Source organism: Myotis myotis, unplaced genomic scaffold (assembly GCF_014108235.1).
Source record: "Myotis myotis isolate mMyoMyo1 unplaced genomic scaffold, mMyoMyo1.p scaffold_m19_p_1, whole genome shotgun sequence".
NCBI classification, from domain to species: Eukaryota; Metazoa; Chordata; class Mammalia; order Chiroptera; family Vespertilionidae; genus Myotis; species Myotis myotis.
In genome coordinates, this window is record NW_023416313.1 from 83,928,206 (window position 1) to 83,935,973 (window position 7,768).

Here is a 7,768-nt window from a genome sequence, read left to right on the forward strand (position 1 = left end):
TCTACTTTGGGCCACTCCTATTCAGAGAGAAAGACTAAGGGACAGTTGGACTTCAGTTCCTCAAACCTATTTGTCTTCATTTAGGTTTCTGCCAGGTTTTTTTTCTTATAAGAAAACACCCAGGGGGGATGAGGGGACATTGAGGGGATAAGGACACATTTGTAATATCTCATTCAATAAAGAGAAAAAAAAAATGAACTGAAAAGAAAAAGAAAACACTCATGTCATCTCCATGATTCAGATAATAGCTTATTCAGCTGATAGCCTATCTCTGTCCACAAAGAATTTAAAGTAGTTTTTAAAACTACACATATAAAAAAGAACACAAAATATAAGCATTAAGAACACTTAAGATGTGGTGAGATTATGCATAATGGCTAAAGTTGATTAGCAAATTTGGCTCTGAATTTCCTTGGGTTCCTTGGATGAAATGTACTTTTTGCTCAGAGCAAATACAGTCATGAGCTGTGTAATGCAGGATATGTCCTGAGAAATGCAACATTAGGCAATTTCATCATTGTGCAAGACATCATGGAGTGCACTTACACAACCTACACGGTATAACCAAATGTGTGTACCTAATGGTACACACGTAGGATATATGGTCTAGCCCAGTGGTCGGCAAACTCATTAGTCAACAGAGCCAAATATCAACAGTACAACGATTGAAATTTCTTTTGAGAGCCAAATTTTTTAAACTTAAACTATATAGGTAGGTATATTGTTATTAACTTAATTAGGGTACTCCTAAGCTGGCCTTTGCTAAAAACGTCCTCAATTTGATTGAGGTACGTTCGCTGCAGTTGACCCCTTCCAACTCTCCCATCCACACTTGTCTTGTACACTTGTTTCGTCTCTCTCCTTTTGTTCATCCTCTTTATATGTCCACTCCCCACTTCTTCTAACGCCACTTCTTCAAAATAGACTCTCCCAGGCCGAAAACCGACTTCTGCGCATGGGCCACAAAGTTTCAGTCGCCCTCTATGTGCGCGCCAGAACGTGGTATTTTGTGGAAGAGCCACACTCAAGGGGCCAAAGAGCCGCATGTGGCTCGCGAGCCGCAGTTTGCCAACCACTGGTCTAGCCTATTGCTCCCTGGCTACAAATTGGTACAGAATGTTACTGTACTGAGTACGGTAGGCAACTATAACACGATGACTAGTATCTAAACAAAGAAAAGGTACAGTAAAAATATGGCCTAAAAGATAAATGGTTCACCTGTATAGGGCCCTTTCCATGAACAGAACTTGCAGGACTAGAAGTTGCTTCAGGTGAGTCAGTTAGTGAGTGAGTGGTGAGTGGAATGTAAAGGCCTGGGAAATTACTGTACACTACTATGGACTTTATAAACACTGTACACTTAGGCTACACTAAATTCATAAAACAACATGAGATTAAATAAACACAAGAGATAATCATGCAATAAAGAGATATGGTAAATAAGATATATGAGGCTGCATATATATGCATAACATTACATCAATGCTTTACAACAAGCTATTATGTTTATAAGTGGAAAGAGTACACTCTAAAATAACAATAAAGAATGTAGTAGCCCTGGCCAGGTAGCTCAGTTGGTTAGAGTGTCATCCTGATATGCCAAGGTTATGGGCTCAATCCCCAGCAGGGCACATATAAGAATTAACCAATGGATACATAAATAAGTAGAACAACAGATCGATATTTTTATCTTTCTTTCTCTCTCTCAAATAAATTTAAAAAAACATTTAAAAATGTAGTAAATGAATGGTGATTACAAGAGGGAAAAGAGGGTGGGGGAGAGCAAGGTGGGTAAAGGGTGTCAAATACATGGTAATGGAAGGAAACTAGACTTTGTGTGAGGAGCACACAAATTATAACCATGTACACCTGGAAATTATATAACTATTAACCAGTGTTTTCCTGATAAATTTAGTTTAAAAATTATATATTTTTAATTGTAGTACAGCAAATACATAAACTTATAATCACATTATTATCAAATATTATGTACTACATATACTTATATGTGTTATATTTTATATGACTGGCAGCACAGTAGGTTTGTTTACACCAGCATCACCACAAACATGTGAGTAATATGTTGCACTATGACTTTAAGACAGTTATGGCATCATTAGGCAATAGGAAATATTCAGCTCCATTATAATCTTATGGGATTACCATCATATATGCAGTCATAATGGGGTGCATGATTATAGTAAAAAAAAGACATTTTGGTTTCTGTAAGGCCTCTTTGTAAAATCCCTAACCTGCCACTAGAGGCTGCTCTTAATTCTTTTTTAAAATTGATTAACATTTTAATAAAGCAAATAATTTTACAGTATGGCACAAATGAAATCTTTCTAGAATTTAATAAACTTGGCATTCCAAGTAATCACTGTTATTTAGATTCAATGGTTTCATGATTGCAAAAAAGGAAGGGATGAGTTCAAATGGCCAGGAAGTAATTAGCTCTTGGTTTATTTTCCTTTGATTAGTTTACAATAGAATATTTGCATGCTTCCTCCAAGGACGTTGTACCTTCTTGCTGGCTAAAACATCCAGGTCGGAGCAAATTCAGGCGCGTGTAGCGATAGGCTGAATGATGCCATCCACAAATCCTCCCACTGCTGCAGGAGAAGGACTGGCAAACCTGCTGATCCATTCTGCTTGAGCATCTTCCACATTCTCATGCCCTTTGAAAATGGTCTCCACAGAAACCTTTGCTCCCGTGACTGCAATCTCTGCTGTGGGCCAGGTATAGTTGGTGTCACCACATAGGTGTTTGGTGCTCATGACATCATAGGCACCACCAGAGGCCTTCCTGGTGATGACTGTGACTTTGGGCACAGTTGCCTCAGCAAATGCATGGAGAAGTTTGGCACCATGCCTGATGGTGCCCCTGTATTCCTGTGCTGTGCCAGGCAGAAAGCCAGGGACATCAACAAAAGTGATGAATGGAATGTCATTTTGTTGTTGTTTTTTTAAAATATATTTTTTATTGATTTTAGAAAGGAAGGGAGAGAGCGAGCGAGGTAAACATCAATGATGAGAGAGAACAATTGCATGCCCCCCACTGGGGACCAAGCCCACAACCTAGGCATGTGCCCTGACTGGGAATCAAACCGTGACCTCCTGGTTCATAGGTCAATGTTCAACCACTGAGCCACACCAGCCAGGCCTGGAATGTTGAATGCATCACAGAATCGGACAAAATGAGCCCCTTTCACAGATGAATTAATATCCAAGCATCCTGAAGCCACCTTTGGTTGGTTGCCAACAATTCCAACTCTCCTCCTATTCCTTCTTGCAAAACCAGTAATTATGTTCTTGGCATAATTGGGCATGATCTCAAAAAATTCCCTCCCATCAACAACAGAGTGTATGATGTCCACCATGTTGAAGGCTGGGGTAGGTTCCAAAGGGACAATTGTGTTGAGCTCAGGAACAGATAGTCACTGGGATCATGGCACTCACCGATGGGAACCGGATTCGGCTACCGAGGGGCAGGTAATTGAAGAACTCCGGGAGATCGCACAGGGTCCACATCATTTTCAAAAGCTCTGTGAGCAATACCTGATATGGTGGTGAGGGTCCTGGCACCACCAAGCTCCTCCCGCCTAACGTCCTCACTGGTGACAGACTTCACAACATCAGGGCCAGTGATGAACAGGTAGAAGGTGTCCTTTGCCATGAACGTGAAGTGTGTTAGGGCTGGGGAGTAGACAGCCCCACCAGCACATGGGCCCATGATCGGAGAAATCGGAGGGATGACTCCCAATACCATGACATTCCTCAGAAAGATATCTGCATAGTCGGCCAAAGACGCTACTCTCTCTTGGACCTGTGCTCCCCTAGAGTCATTCAGTCCAATCACTGGAACCCCATGGCATGGGCTGATCCATGATTTTGCAGATCTTTTGGACATGTGCTCCTGACAGACTGACTCCGAAAACGGTAAAACCCTGACTGAAGACCTAAACCAATCTTCCCTTGATTCGGCACCGTCTAGTGCCAACACTGTCTCCAGGAAACTTATTCTTATCAGCAGCCATTCCCAAACCTGCACATCTGTGTTCCACAAACATGTCGCTCTCAGCAACACTGTCAGGGTCCAGCAAGAGACACCTGCTCTCTGGCCATTAGCTTTCCTGGCTGGTGCTGCGCATCAGTGCGGCGCTGGACCCTCCCACCAGTGGCCGCTGGTCTTCTGTGCCCCCAGCGATGGAGACTGGAGACCCGCTGGCTGCAGCCCCCCACACCGAGACCGCTCACCCCAGCGCACAGCCTTGCTCCAGCCGCCGGCCCCCCATGCGAGTTGCCTCTGGCATATTTCTGCTCTTAATTCTTTTAAAAATATATATTTATTATTTTTTAAAATATATTTTTATTTATTTCAGAGAAGATGGGAGATGGAGAGATAGAAACATCAATGATGAAAGAAGATCAGTGATCAGCTGCCTCCTTCACACCCCACACAGGGGACTGAGCCTGCAAACTGGCATGTGCTCCTGCCAGGAATCTAACGGTGACCTCCTGGCTCAAAGGCAGATGCTAAACCACTGAGCCACGCCAGCTGGGCTGCTTTTAATTCTTAATATGTGAAGGCTAATCTAGTGAAAAGAGCTTTTTCCACAGTCATTACGGAGCTGGAAATTACTTTGGAAACTGCTTTGCTTTGCTATTTACATTTTGATTTTTTTCCCCTCCATTTCTTTATTTTAAATTATTATCATTATTTTTGGTTTACATCAGTTCTGTTTTATGTTTTATTGATGGTATCTAAATAGAAGATTAAGGCACACTTACTTTTGACTTATGCTTTTGTATTTCAGCACTGGATGTAAGCCTGGAGTGTTTTTTATTGTTGTTACCGAATTTCTTTCTTTCTTCCTTCCTTTTTTTGTTTTTGCAGTTAGAAAGATGCCAGAAGCCGGTCCATCCTTGCTGCTTGACACAGTCGCTGCAAGGAAGAAAAATTTGCACAGCATATGTTTTAAGGGACCTGGCGTATATGGCATACTGTTCTTAATATGTTTGCTCCCCTACGTAGCGCTATGTGTTTTAACCAAGGTCACCTCTCCGAGAAAGGTTGTTTCCCAGGTGAGGATTTTTCCCTGGAGTTAGGGATTAACAGGACTAAAGAAGGGAATAAATCAGTAAAACCCCTTAACTAAGTGCCAGGCAGGTAGTTAATCACTTTAACTACTAACAATCATGATTAAGCTACATAATCTTTACTTAGATAATCTCCTTCAGTTACTTCCTTGTAGCTTAACAGAACAATAGAGTAGTGACCTTGGAATGGAGATAACAAACACCCTAAACTTTGGAATAGAATGGATAGGATTAAAATCAAATGGTATAAATACAGATGTAACAGGAGAATAAAGACAGAACCTGGCGAGAACCTAGAACAGAACCTGGCTGGAGAACCTGACCGGAGAACCTGGCTAGGCTGCTGATCAACTGAACACTGTCTCCATTTCATTTCTTCTTCACTGACTCCGTCCACACCTTTGGGAACCCCTGGACCTGCTGGGGTTGGACCCCAAAGAAAGAAAACCTACTTTTTATTATTTATTAAGGCACAATTTATGAGCAAAATGCAGTGTCCATCACTTTTCCTATTCATCATTATAGTGAATTAAATATTTTTTTCTTTTACCCACTCTCTTTTTAATAAAACAAGGGATATTCAAAAAAGACTTTTCAATTGTCAAGATATAATTATATCTCAAATAAGTAAACACTGAGTGATTAAAGAGGGGAGCTGTGCTCCACCTTGTCGAAGGTAGAGTACCTGCATCAACTGTGTAGACTTCGGCATAAGAGACTTAGGAACTCACTCCCATTTGTTAATTTACTTAGTCATCTATTTAGATGAGTGTGACTCGTGGGTGTTTTTGAATACTTGGGTTATAATTCAGCACTACCTCATTTATCACAGCAGTCCGGCTTTGGCCATTGGAGCTCCTTCTATTGGCCCCTGTGTCTCTCTGACAGACTTCCATAATTGTGAGGTTGGGTTTTGTCTCTCAGCACTTCCTTACTGTCTGACACCATAAGATGTTCCAGCTCATTTTGTACATTTCCAGCCCCAGTCCTAGAATCAGTCATTTTCCCAAGGAGTCCTGGTTTAGTTTATTGGAGAATAGTTTTAGAAACCAACGTATGAGTGCTAAATGTGCTCAATACTACTTGGGTGTTATTGCTTCTAGTTTTTGTCAGCTGAGAGAGCAAGAAAATATATGTGTGCACACTGATCTCTCTGTATACACATATCTATAAGTATCTCTATATGAAAACATCTGTGACTAGATTAAAATATACATGCATCCACACTGATGTCTCAAACTTTAATCCATCATCACAGGGATTTTTCTAGCTTCCCTCTCTTGCTTATCTCTAACCTTCATTCCAATAGTGAAAAACCTGGCTTCCCCCATCCACCATCTATGTGTTTGATTGTTCAATTCTACCACACATATGTAGCAGTGTTAGAATTGTTAACCAGAACTCTTTGGGGGGAAAACTACATCAACTGAAGTACTGTGCTTATGTATTGTTTATTCTGCCCTTAGTCTCATAGACTCCACTAATTTTCAGTTACAGGTGTCAGCTCCTTTTCCTAATGCCCATTCAGTGATGTTATAAATTGTTTTAGTCACATTCTGTATTCTGGATCCTCTAATATCTTAAATTATTTTTTTTCTAATTTGCACATGTTAATGGTTATCTTTGTGCTGTAAAATTCTATGGATTTTGACAAATGCAAGAGACTGGACTTTAGATACAGAATTTGAGAATAGAGTAGTGACCTTGGAATGGAGATAACAAACACCCTAAACTTTGGAAACCCCTATATATATATGACATTTAAAGCCATGCAGGCTTGGAGCCCTAGTCATAACAGGTGGAATGAAAAACAGGAACACAAATCCTGGGAAACATAAATATTTAATGGTCAGGTGAAGGAAGAGAAACCAGTAAAAGAGAATGAGGAAGAGCAGTTAGAGATGTAGGAGAGATAGCTCTAAAGAAGCCAGGGAGAAGAACGTCAAGGAAAGAGTTAAAGGTTAAGTTGTGTTCTCCCTCCCAAATTCATATACTGAAATCCTACCCCCTCCCTCATTCCTCAGAATGTGACCTTATTTAGAGATAGTCTCTACAGAGATAATCAAGTTATAGGGAGATCATTAAGGTGGGCCCAATCTAATATGACTGGTGTCCTTATAAAAAGGGGAAATTTGGACACGGAGTCACATACAGGGACAGTGCCCTGTGAATGAGGATAGCTGTCTACGTCATGGATAGAGCACTGGACCAGATCCGCCTTCCTCAGCCCTCAGAAGTAAACAGCTCTGCAGACACCAGGGTTCAGCTGTCTAGCCTTCACAACTGTGAGACAATACATTCCTATTGTGTAAGCCACCCCGTTTGTAATACTTTGTTATGACAGTGTTCACAAACTAATGCAGATGGAGTGGTCAGTTATCTTGGTTAATGACCATTCAGTTAAGAGAAGAAATGAAAAATTGTCCATTGATTTAGTGATTAATAGATCAATGGTATTTTAGCAAGAATGATTTCAGATGCAGAAATCATATTGTGGTGAATTGAGGAGTAAAGGCTAGGTGACCAAGTGAAGACTAATCATAGATTTTGCTTTAAATAAATTTGGTGATGCAAGGAAGAAAGGCAGTTTGTGAAGGCTCTGATCACTTGAGATTGCCTGCATAATTGGACTTGAGTCTGTTGCTATTTCTATCCACCCTGCATTAAA

The 7,768-nt window shown here is 40.8% G+C and overlaps 1 pseudogene; it reads right to left on the reverse strand.

The window, feature by feature from the left end:
- Window positions 1-2,481: 2,481 nt before the first annotated feature.
- On the reverse strand, window positions 2,482-4,295 carry LOC118665199 (annotated as a pseudogene).
- Between the last annotated feature and the right edge of the window lie 3,473 nt (window positions 4,296-7,768).